Consider the following 13,057-nt stretch of genomic DNA (forward strand, 5'->3'; position numbering starts at 1 on the left):
AGTGGCATGACATATTTAAAATTCTGAAAGAGAAAAATTGCCAACCAAGAATTCTTTATCCATCAAAGCTCTCCTTCAAATTTGAGGGAAAGCTTAAATTTTTCACAGACAAATGCTGAGAGAATTTGCTAACAAGAGACCTGCCCTACATGAGATACTAAAGTGAGCCCTACTTCCAGAGAAACAAAGAAAGGAGAGAGAGGTATGGAGAAAGGTTCAGAACTAAAGAGATTTAGTAAGGCTAAGTTAAAGGAAATTAAGACAGAGAGAGGGAAAAATATATCTGACAAACATAAACCAAAGGATAGGATGGCTGATTAAAGAAATGTCTTCACAGTAATAACATTGAATGTGAATGGATTAAACTCCCCAATTAAAAGATATAGATTGGCAGTATGGATTAAAAGATATGAACCATCAATATGTTGCTTACAGGAGACTCATCTTCAACATAGGGACACAAAGAAATTAAAAATGAATGGATGGAAAAAAATTTCATGCAAAATACAGCCAAAAGAAAGCAGGAGTAGCAATATTAATCTTAGATAAAATAGACTTTAAATGCAAGAAGTTTATGAAAGACAAAGAAGGTCACTACATACTAATGAAACTGACAATTCAACAAGAAGAAATAACAATCACAAATGTTTATACACCCAATCAAGCTGCCCCAAAACACATGAGACAAACATTGACAAACTAAAGGAAGCAATAGATGTTTGTACAATAATTGTGGGAGACTTCAATGCATCACTCACTCCTATTGATAGATCAATCAGACAGAGGACCAATAAGGAAATTGAAAACCTAAACCATCAGATAAATGAATTTGAATTAACAGACATATATAGAACATTACATCCCAAATCACCATGATACACATTCTTCTCTAGTATTCATGGAACTTTCTCCATAATAGATCATATGCTGGGCCATAAAACAAGCCTCAATAAATTTAAAAAGATTGAAATTATTCAAAGCACATTCTCTGATCACAATGGAATACAATTAGAAGTCAATAACCATCAGAGACTTAGAAAATTCACAAATATCTGAAGATTAAACAACACACTCCTAAACAATAAGTGGGTTAAAGAAGAATTAGCAAGACAGATTGCTAAATATGTAGAGATGAATGAAAATGGTAACACAACATATCAAAACTTATAGGATTAGCAAAGGCAGTTTTGAGGGGGAAATTTATAGCTCTAAATACATACATTAAAAAGGAAGAAAGAGCTAAAGTCAAAGAACTAATGGAGCAACTGAAGAAGCTAGAAATTGAACAGCAAACTCATCCTAAACCAAGTAGAAGAAAAGAAATAAGAATTAAAGCAGAAATAAATGACATAGAGAACAATGACAACAACAAAAACAATAGAGAATAAATAACACCAAAAGTTGGTTCTTTGGGGAGATCAAGATTGAAAAGCCCCTAGCTAGACTGACAAAATAAAAAAAGAGAGAATACCCAAATAAAGAAGATAATGAATGAGAAAGGTAACATTACTGAAGAAATTACTGAAGAAATTAAAAAAATTATAAGAGGATACTATGAACAAGTGTATGCCAACAAACTAGATAAAGTAGAGGAAATGGTCAATTTTCTGGAAACACATGAACAACCTGGACTGACCAGAGAAGAAATAGAAGACCTCAACCAACCAATTACAGGCAAAGAAATCCAATCAGTCATCAAAAAGTTTCCCACAAAGAAATGCCCAGGGCCAGATGGCTTCACAGCAGAATTCTAGCGAACATTCCAAAAAGAACTGACACCAATCTTGCTTAAACTCTTTCAAAACTTTGAAGAAAATGGAATGCTACCTAACACACTTTATGAAGCTAACATCAATCTAATACTAAAATCAGGTAAAGATGCTACAAGAATGGAAAAGTACAGGCCAATTTCCCTAATGAATATAGATGCAATAATTCTCAACAAAATACTTGCAAATTGAATACAAAGACACATTAAAAAAATCATAAACCATGTTCAAGTGGGGTTCATTCCAGGCATGAAAGGATGGTTCAACAGAAGAAAATCATTCAATGTATTACAACACATTAACACATCAAAAGGGAAAAATCAAATGATTATCTCAGTAGATGCTGAAAAGGCATTTGACAAAATCCAGAATCCCTTTTTGATGAAAACATTTCAAAAAGTAGGAATTGAAGGAAACTTCCTCAATACGATAAAGGGCATGTAGGAAAAAACCCACAGCCAGCATAGTACTCAATGGTGAGAGACGGAAAGCCTTCCCTCTAAGATCAGGAATGAGACAAGGATGCCCACTGTCATCACTGTTATTCAACATTGTGCTAGAAGTGCTAGCCAGAGCAATCCAGCAAGACAAAGAAATAAAAGGCATTTGAATTGGAAAGGAAGAAGTAAAACTGTCATTACTTGCAGATGATGTGATCTTATATCTGGAAAACTCTGAGAAATTGATGACAAAGCTACCTGAGCTAATAAACAAATTTAGCAAACTATTAGGATACAAGATTAATGCATAAAAGTCAGTAATGTTCGTATACACTAGAAATGACCGAACTGAAGAGACACTCAAGAAAAAGATACCATTTTCAATAGCAACTAAAAAAAATCAAGTACCTAGGAATAAACTTAACCAAAGATGTAAATGACCCATACATAGAAAACTATATAACTTTACTAAAAGAGATATAAAGGGACCCAAAAAGATGGAAAAATATTCCTTGTTCATAGATAGGAAGGCTGAATGCCATTAATATGTCAATTCTACCCAAACTCATCTACAGAGTCAATGCAATCCCTATAAAAATTCCAACAACCTACTTTACAGGCTTGGAAAAGCTAGTTATTAAGTTTATCTGGAAGGGGAAGATGCCTTGAATTGGTAAAAACATTCTAAAAAAAGAAAAATGAAGCGGGAGGACATAAACTCCCTGACTTGAAGCTTATTATAAAGCCATAGTAGTCAAAACAGCATGGTACTGGCACAAAGATAGATATATTGATCAATGAAATCAAATTGAGAATTCAGAGATAAACCCCCCAGATCTCTGGTTGACTGATCTTTGATAAGGCACCAAAAACCACTGAACTGCGACATAACTGTCTTTTCAACAAATGGGGCTGGCAGAGCTGGATATTTATATCCAAAAGAATGAAACATGACTCCTACCTCCCATCTATACAAAAATTAACTCAAAATGGATTAAAGACCTCAATATAAGAGACAGTACCATAAAACTCCTAGAAGATAATGTAGGGAAACATCTTCAGGACCTTGTATTAGGAGGTCACTTACTAGACCTTAACACCAAAAGTGCAAGCAACAAAAGAAAAAATAGATAAATGGGAACTCCTCAAACTTAAAAGCTTCTGCACCTCAAAGGAATTTGTCAAAAAGGTGAAGAGGCAGCCAATTCAATGGGAAAAAATATTTGGAAACCATGTATCTGACAAAAGACTGATATCTTGCACATATAAAGAAATCCTACAACTCAACAATAGTACAGACAGCCCAATTATAATATGGGCAGAAGATATGAAAATACAGTTCTCAGAAGAAGAAATACAAATGGCCAAAAAAAAAGCCACTTGAAAAAATGTTCAGCTTCACTAGCTATTAGGGAGATGCAAATTAAGACCACAATGAGATATCTCACATCAATTAGATTGGATGCATTAAACAAACTAGAAGCTACAAATGCTGGAGAGGAGAAAATGTGGAGAAATTGGAACTCTTATTCATTGTTTGTGGGACTGTATAATGGTACAGCCACTCTGAAAGACAGTCTGGTAATACCTTAGAAATCTAGATATAGAGTTGTCCTTTGATCCAGCAATTGCACTTCTCGGTATATACCTAGGAGATCTGAAAGCAGTGACATGAACAGATATCTGCATGCCAATGCTCATAGCAGCAATATTCACAATTGCCAAAAAATGGAAACAACTCAAATGTCCTTCAACAGATAAGTGGATAAATAAAATGTGGTATATACACATGATGGAATACTATGCAGCAGTAAGAAGGAACAAGGTCGTGAAACATATGACAACATGGATGAACCTTGAAGACATAATCCTGAGCAAAATTAGCCAGGCACAAAAAGAGAAATATTGTGTTACCACTAATGTGAACACTGAAAAATGTAAAATAAATGGTTTATAATGTGTAATGTAGGGTATCTAGTGATAGGAAATAGTGAAGGGGGAATGATAATCTAATAAGAACAGATAAATAATTGTGGGTAAACTTAATGTTCTGGAAATGCTCAGGAATGACTATGGTTGTTAATTTCTAGGACAATGGTAGGAACAAGTTCACAGAAATGTAGTCATTTTAGGTTACTTGTTTTTCTTATTCCTTTGCTGGGTTATAGTCTAAATATTCTCTTGAGGTAGAGTAGGAATGTGTTAGAAGTAAAGTAGTTAGTATATGTTATTAGTTTTTTTCTTATTTCTTTATTTTGTTTTTGTTTGAAATGTTTTTTTATTGTCTGTTTTTTTAATTTTCTGATAAAGTTAACTGAAAAAAATACAATGAAAAAAATATATGCAGAAACCCCCTGAAGAGCTGGGGGAAATTGCAGAGGTGTTGGGCTTCCTCACCTGGATGGCTGTTGATGTTCTCACAAACATTGAGGACTGGCAGGATGAGGGACTGAGCCCTCTATCACAGAACTTGCCCTTATGAAGCTTGTTACTGCAAAGGAGAGGCTACATCAGGTTATAATTGTGCCTCAGTCTCCCTCAAATATCTCTGTTGCTCAGATGTGGCCCTCTCTAGCTAAGCCAACTTGGTGGGTGAAATCACTGCCCTCCCCACCACATGAGATCTGACACCCAGGGGTGTAAATCTCCTTGGTAACCTGGGAAATGACTCCTGGGGATGAATCTGAACCCAGCATCATGGGATTGAGAACATGCTGACCAAAAGGGAGATGCTAAATGAAACACAGTAAAGTTTCAATGGCTGAGTTTCCAAATGGCATCAAGAGGTCACTCTGGTGGGCACTCTTATGCACTAATAGATAACACTTTTTAGGTTTTAATGTATTGGAATAACCAGAAGTAAATACCTGAAAGTAACAAACTGGAACCCAGTAGCCTTGACTCTTGAAGACGTATGTATAAGAATGTAGCTTACAAGGGGTGACAGTGTGATTGGGAAAGCCTTGTGGATCACACTCCCCTTTATCCAGTGTATGGAGGAATGAGTAGAAAAATGGGGACAAAAAACTAAAGGAAAAATAGGGTGGGGGGATGATGTGGGTGTTCTTTTTATACTTTTTTTAATTCACTTTTTTGGGTACAAGGAAAATGTTCAAAAAATAGACTGGAGTGATGAATGAACAACTATATGATGGTAATGTGAACAATTGATTGTACACTTTGGATAATTGTATGGTATGTGAATATATCTCAATAAAATTGAATATAAAAAATAAAATATTCTATCATATATATATATATATATATATACCACATTTTCTTTACCCATTCATTGGCTTATGGATACTTTGATTGCTTCCAACTTTTGGAAATTGTGACTAATGTTGCTATGGACATTGTTTTGCAAATGCCTGTCTGCTTCCCTAGTTTCAGTTCTTCTGAGTATATACTGGGTAGTGGGATTGCCAGATCATCTGGCAGTGCTACACTTAGCTTCCTTAGGAACCTCCAAATTGTCTTCCATGGTGGCTGTAGCATTTCACATTCCCACCAGTGAATAAATGTTTCTGTTTTTCCAAATTCTCTCTAAAACTTTTAGTTTTCTGTTTGGTTAATAGTGGCTATTTTTGTAGGTGTGAAATGATATCTAATTGTAGCCTTTTTGTTCTTTTCTAAAGGAACGTCTTTATTAAGATATAATTCACAAACCACAAAACTCACTCCCCTGAAGTGTAGAATTCAGTGGTTTTTAGTATGTAACATAATTGTGCAACCACTCCCATAATCTATTTCCTGAATATATGCGTTATCCCCAGAAGAAACTGTACTGTTAGCAGTCACTCCTGAATCACCCTCTCCCCAGCTACTAGCAAACACTGATTACTTTCTGTCTCTATATATTTGTTAATTCTTTACATTTCATATAAATGGAATCATGATAAATGGCTTTTCATAGCAGACTTCTTTCACTTAGCATGTTTTCAATGCTAAGCACATATCATTTGTAGACCATATCACTACCTCATTCCATTATATGGTCAAATAATAGTCCATTGTATAGATATACATCTCATTTATTCATTAATCAGCTGGTAGACATTTAGGTAGTTTCCATTTTTGGCTAATATGAATAATGCTGCAATGAGCATTAATGTACAGCTGTATTTTTTTCTATCTAGTTAAAATTTTAATTCATTTAGAACATATTTTGACATAGTAATCTATTTCTTTCCCTTCCCAAACAGCTAATGTGGCCCAGTTATTTCTCTTTATCCTGAATGTGTTGTAATTTTACTACACAAAATTTAGTGTGAGTTTGTGTGTGTGTATATGTGTGTTTTAATCTTGATTGGCACTTACTGATTTGAAGATGCATACCTTTCTTCAGTTGTGGAAAATATTTCTTCAGTTTCCTTTCCATTCTCTCCTAGTACACCTATCAGATTGAGGTTATAACTCCTAGCTCTTCTTTTAGGAGAAAAAAGAACTTAAAGAGAAGGTGTAAAGGAGTGAGAATTCTAAATTTTTGTGTACTCCCTCATATCTTTTACATAGTTGTCTGTAAATATCCAACTTAGTATTAGGTTTTTTGCAGCATTTCACTACTATCATTACAAAGCATTCAACTTAGCTTTCAAGAGAGTCAATTTGTTTTTATATTATATCTTATCAACTTATGTAATATGTAATAAAATTATGAAATTACAATAAGTAAATTTCCCATAAGTATTGCTGGCTTTGATAAACATGTAAAATTTAGTGTGAGGAGTGAAAGGAGCATAATGTATAATTGAATTAGAGAACAGCCAACATTCAACATACCATGGAACTTAATATTTGCTAATACCATAGAATTCAATTAAGGGGATGTCTACTGTACTGAATGTATTATACTGACTCCTGTTCTTATTGCTCTGTTCATCCTGATTACTCAGGTTTAGTTCTTTCATTTGTTGAATTTGTCTTTCTCATTGTGTAGGTGTTCCCAGGTGTTTGATGAGAAAATATGGGCTCATCTCTTTGGGTAACTTGCTGGAGGGTGGACGAGGACTGAGATGGTCAGAAGCTATTGCTTTGTCTTGAACTATTTTTAGTGCGAGTGGGGATGCTAAGGACCCCAGCAACAGTTCTGGAAATTAATGTTCTTCATTCTTGCCTGGTGTAACAAGTAATTGGGGGAGTGGGACAGACACACAACACTGTCATGTTTCGTCTCCCCAATCTCCTGTTCTTAGAATTTTGGCTTGATAACAGATATCCTCATTGCTGATATGTGGCACAGACAGGGAGAGATAGTTCCACTGAGATTCCCCAACTACTCACAATTTTTTACAGTGGGACCTCTTTTCCTCCCCACTTCTATCACCTGAATTTTACACCATTTCCCTGCACTAATCTTCCTTCTGCCACTGGAGCTCCCCACCAGACCACCCCTCTACTTTCTGCCTCCTTGTTTTTGAGTATGGAGAAAGATCTGTGTTTTAAATGTATTTTAAATAATTTTTATGGCTTTATTAAGAAGAGGGAGAGAGTTGTGCTTAAATCATCTTCATAAACCAGGAACTACTTTGGTTTCTGCTAGATATGCTTTACAAAGGGAAGAAGTTTCCTTTATCCCTAGTTTTCTAAGAGATGTAAACACAAAGGGAAGTTGAGTTTTATTAACTGGCTCTTCAGCACTTGTTGAGATGCATGATTTCCCCTTTTAGGTTATTAGACTAATGAATTGCATGAGATATCACTAAATGTGAATTCTGTAAGAAATACTACTTCCTTAGGCCAGACTGTATTTTAATGTATGCCATATTCAATTGATCAATTGTATTGGGAAATGTTACATCCATATTTATAAGTTAATTGGTCTTTGTGGGTAAATACTCACTTTTTCAGGTTTAAGTATCAGATTCTGCTCACCTCATAGTAAGTTGGGAAATTTGTCTTTTTTAGGACAGTATTAATAACAGAAATAGTTTTTAAGATTTGCTAGAACCCTGTACCTTATCCTTCTTGTGGGGAAGAACTTCTTAGACACACTTAATTGTTTGGAAAACAAATTGTTCAGAATTGTTTAAAATACCAAGAAGTAATCCTTCCAGCACCCCAGGAAAAGCTGTGTGTAGCAGTTTGATATGTCTGTCCAGATAAATCCTGAACAATTGCATGTGCACATGTATTTACATATACTCATCCTGCATATGTATATATATAGATACTCTTAGTTTTGATATGTATTTCCTTAATAGTGATGTTCAGCATCTTTCATGTGCTTTTTAACCTTTATATTTCCTCTTTGGAAAAATGTCTATTCATGATTTTGCTGGTATTTAATTGGGATATTTGTCTTTTTATTGTTGAGAAGTAAGGATTAATGTATGCTGGATATGAAACCATTATCAGATATGTGGTTTCCAAATATTTTCTCACATTCAGTAGGCTGCCTTTTCACCTTCTTGACAAAATCCTTCAAAGTAAAAAAGTTTTCAGTTTTGAGAAGATTCCATTTATCTATTTTGTCTTTAATTGCTTTTGCTTTGATTATAAAGTCTAAAATCCACTGCCTACCATGTGAACTTGAAGATGCTTCCATACATTTTCTTCTAGGAGTTTTATGTGTCAGCTCTTATATTTAGGTCTTTGAACCACTTTGAGTTAGTTTTTTATATGGTGTTGTATTAGTTAGGGTTCTCTAGGGAAACAGAACCAAAAGAAGCTATCTGTAAATATGAGATTTTATAAAAATGTCTCACACAATTTTGTGGATGCATGAGTCCAAATTCCACAGGGCAGGCAGTGAGCTGGCAACTCCAATGAGGGTCTCCAATGAATTCCACAATAGAGGCTGGATGGCTGAAGAAGAAATGATGGTTCTCTCTCTTCTCCTTTAAAAGTCTTCAACTGATTGTAATAAATCCAGCTGATTGAATTCTCACATTGCAGAAGACCCTTCCTTCACTGATGTAATCAGCCACAGATGCAATCAATTCATTGATTGTGGGGAGCCGCTTTCCGGGTTAGGGCCTAGTGGACACGCCGCGACCTGCTCCAGAGTAGCCCCCGCCCATCGTTTGAGCCAGGATGGCGCCCGTATCCTGCTTCCGCATATGACGCATGAGGCAGCGGTTGCTGCTAGCCTATTGTACACGCTTGCGTACTGCCAGCACATTGGTTGTAACTATTGTATATAAGAAATTACCCGGGCTAGCCTCGGGGAGACAGCCCACAGGGAGCCGTGCCTGACGGCCGCATAGAGGTTGTTCTCCCACGGGGTATAGGGCCTCGTGTGGAATATGTAACAGAGAAAAGTTTTTTCCTGACTCCAGTAAAAGGCTTGCGCTCACAGCCATTGTGTGCCTCGAGTGTTAGTTTGTCTGTGTCTCTCTCTCTCTCCCTCTGTTCTCCTCGCCGGCCGAGGACAGGACGCGCGGGACGGATCGAGAGGGCGCCGGACAATTGATGACTTAATAAACCAGCCTTATGGTTTATTAACCAGCCACAAATGTCCTTGCAGTAATGGCTAAGCCAGTCTTGCTTGATCAGACAACTGGACACCATCACCTAGCCAAGTTGACACATGAACCTGACCATCACAGTCCACCCCTTGTCAACTTGGCAGCTATAAACATCACCTTAAACCATATTTTATCCCTAAATAGAACACAATTACAGAATTATGTTTTGCCTAACAATACTCATCTCTCCTGTGTACAACTGGAAACATGCTAAATCTCTCCAGAATAGGTGCAAGTCCTTGGGTACCATTCACTCTTAAACTTGATATCCTAAAACTTAAATATATCACAGTGCTTGTTTCTGTAACTGGTTACATGGTCATAGTTTATATTTATCACTACCCTCTTCTACAACCCTTGGAATATCCCCTTTACCCTAAATTTTCATTTAAGCTGGCTGTGGATCTTTGCCTGGTGTGATGACCCAAACCTTCATTCCTGAAGTTTCTGGGCCATTGATAGTCCTGCTTGGATTGGGTTGTTGCAGTTTTCCATTGACTTTAATCACAGAGCATGGTAGTACTAAGAGATGCCCTAGGGGAGCTCTTGTATTCCAGGAAATCTTTTCTTTCCCTCCATTGTGTAGTTGCAATCCTATTTCCCCTTCACAGTCAGGATCAGTCACTCCAGCCAGTACAGTAATCCCTGACTTTGTTGATTCAGAAGCATGGGAAGCCAAAAGTGGCCAGTTGGCCATCTTAACTTCTGGTTCAATGGAATCACTGTTGTGTCTCCTGGTAGGAACAGTCCTCCTTTTGGAACTAAGACCTGTGGACCAGCAGAGCTTAAGGTTGCAGGGACAGGAAGCAAAAATATTTCTAGTGGATCACTACAGGTGATAGTGAGTGGTGCCACTCCTAATTCCACCCCTTGATTCCTGGACCTGTGAATACTGGCTATGAGAGAAACAGCACCAAAGATTTGAAAATGATTCAGAGCATACACAGCACCCCTGGATAGCAGTGCCATGTTCCTGCAAGGTATTGCCACCTACTTGCTACCATAATTTAGTCTTCAACAGGCCACTCCACTGTTCTATGAACCCAGCTGCAGACAATATTATGACATAGAGCTGTAAAGTTGATATTCCTCTGAGGTAGGAGTGTGAAGATGTACTGTTGGCCTTGCCAGCTGAATGAAAACTGTTTTTGGTTACCCTTATTAATAGCTATTGAGAAAAAAGTATTTGCCAGATCAATAGTTGCATACTAGGTACCAGGTGATGTGTTGATTTGCTCAAACAATGATACCACATGTGGAACAGCAGCTGCAATTGTAGTCACCACCTGGATAAGTTTATGACAATCCAATGTTATCCTCCGAGACCCATTTGTTTTCTGCACAGACCAAATAGGAGTCTTATGTTGGGATATGGTGGGAATCAACAAGCCTCTATCCTTCAAATCCTTAAGAGTTGCATTAATCTCTGCAATCCCTCTAGGAATCAGGTATTGCTTCAGATTTAGTATTTTACTAGGCAGGGGCAGTTCTAGTGGCTTCCACTTGGCCTTTCCTACCATAATCACCCTCACTCCATTAATCAGGGAAACAATGTGAGGATTTTGCAAGTTGCTGATTATGTCTATTCCAATTTTGCATTCTGGAACTGGGGAAATAACCACAGAAAGAGTCCAGGGTCCCACTGGACCCACCGTGAGATGGACCTGAGCTAAAAGTCCATCAATCACCGGACCTCCATAAACCCCTACTCTGGTGGACTAGAGTGATACTTTTAGTCTCCTGGAATTAGTGTCACTTCTGAATCAGTGTCTAATAATCCCGAAAATATCTGATCATTTCCTTTTCTGCAATGCTCTGTTACCCTGGTAAAAGGCCATCAGTTTCCCTGGGGAAGGCTGGGAGGAAGATTAACAGTATATATTTTGGGCAGTGTAACAGGGTCCTTCCCCAAGGGTACCTGAACTTCCCCTCTTTCAGGGATTCTGGGTCTGTAAACTGTCTTAAATCTGGGAATTGATAAAGAGGCCATGACTCTGTTTTTGAAATTCAAGTTTGACTTTAATTCACTTGACCTAGAATTCTTCTGCTTAAATAGGTCAAACAAGAATTTAGTAGATTGTCCATCAATTTTGCTTCTAGATACTCATGATCTACTAGCCAACACCGTAAGTCTCTACAAGTCAGATTATTTTGATGCCTGCTTTGAGTCTGCTATCCATTATGGGAGCCATGCTCACTTTGTCTTTCTTGATTAACTGCTGCCACGTGGCTTTTGCCAACTCAAGATCCAGTTATCCCCTTTGTGTTTAAGGCTTCCAACTCAGTGATAGCAGTTCCTACAGTAATGTCTGACCTACAGTTAAGGGTGGCTAGCTCCATCATCCCTCACAGTCCTGGTAAAAGATGTGTCTCCTGGACACTCCTGGGGTGTGTGAGAAGGTCTTCCATGATAAATCCACTCTAACATTCCAATCTCTCTAAGACTTTGGATCCCCTCTTCTACATTATACCAGGGCAGTTCTGGCATTTTGACCTCAGGTAATGTCAGCCACCTTTTGATCCATGTTTCAGCCAACCACCAAAAGAAACTGTTAATGCCCTTTCTAACCTCTTGAAATACAACACTGAATGCAGAATATCTGCTTAGTGTGCTCATATCAATCAATTCAGCCTGATCCAACCTTATATTCCTTCCACCATTGTCCCATACCCTTAATATCCTGTCCCACACATATTTCCCTTATTTATGCCTATATAAATTGGAAACTCATGCAATTCTTTTGAAGTATACTGTTCTTCCTCAGTGTCACACTTTGAACCCAACCTTTTGGGGCATGTTGGAAATTTAGTCTAGTTATAGGTCTTGAAGAAGGGAGTGGTGGTGGGAGTGGGTCATGAAAAGAATTAAAAGTATCCTTCAAGACAACTACCTCAGGATATTCCATTGTAGTTTCATCTGCTGAAACAAAATCCCTCCAGACAAATGAGATGGGGGGGGGGGTGATTACAGGTTTAGCAGGCACTGAATGGCTAATCTCAGGTCTCAGGTGGAGGATGGATGGCAGGCTCCTCAGGTCATACTGGAGTTCAGGAAACTGTTTTCTCAAGGCAGGCTGGAGATTGGGTAGCCTTCTCCTCAGGGCAGTCTGGAGGTGTGGGGGCTGTTTCCCCAAGGCAGACCATTATAGTTATAGCTAGCAAACACTCAGCAGAATCCTCAGTTCCAATATCCCAATGCCAGCATTATCAACCCATATGTTCTCTTTCCAATTTTAAAGATCCATTCTTTTCCAATCAATGCCTTCACTTTAACAGAGACACCCTCGAGTTTGAGATTTTCATTTACATTGTAAATCTGCTACTCACACAATGATACTCTGGGTCTGGTTTTCAAATATCTCAAGTCTGCAGCCATGGG

Source organism: Choloepus didactylus, chromosome 27, assembly GCF_015220235.1.
Source record: "Choloepus didactylus isolate mChoDid1 chromosome 27, mChoDid1.pri, whole genome shotgun sequence".
Lineage (NCBI taxonomy): Eukaryota > Metazoa > Chordata > Mammalia > Pilosa > Megalonychidae > Choloepus > Choloepus didactylus.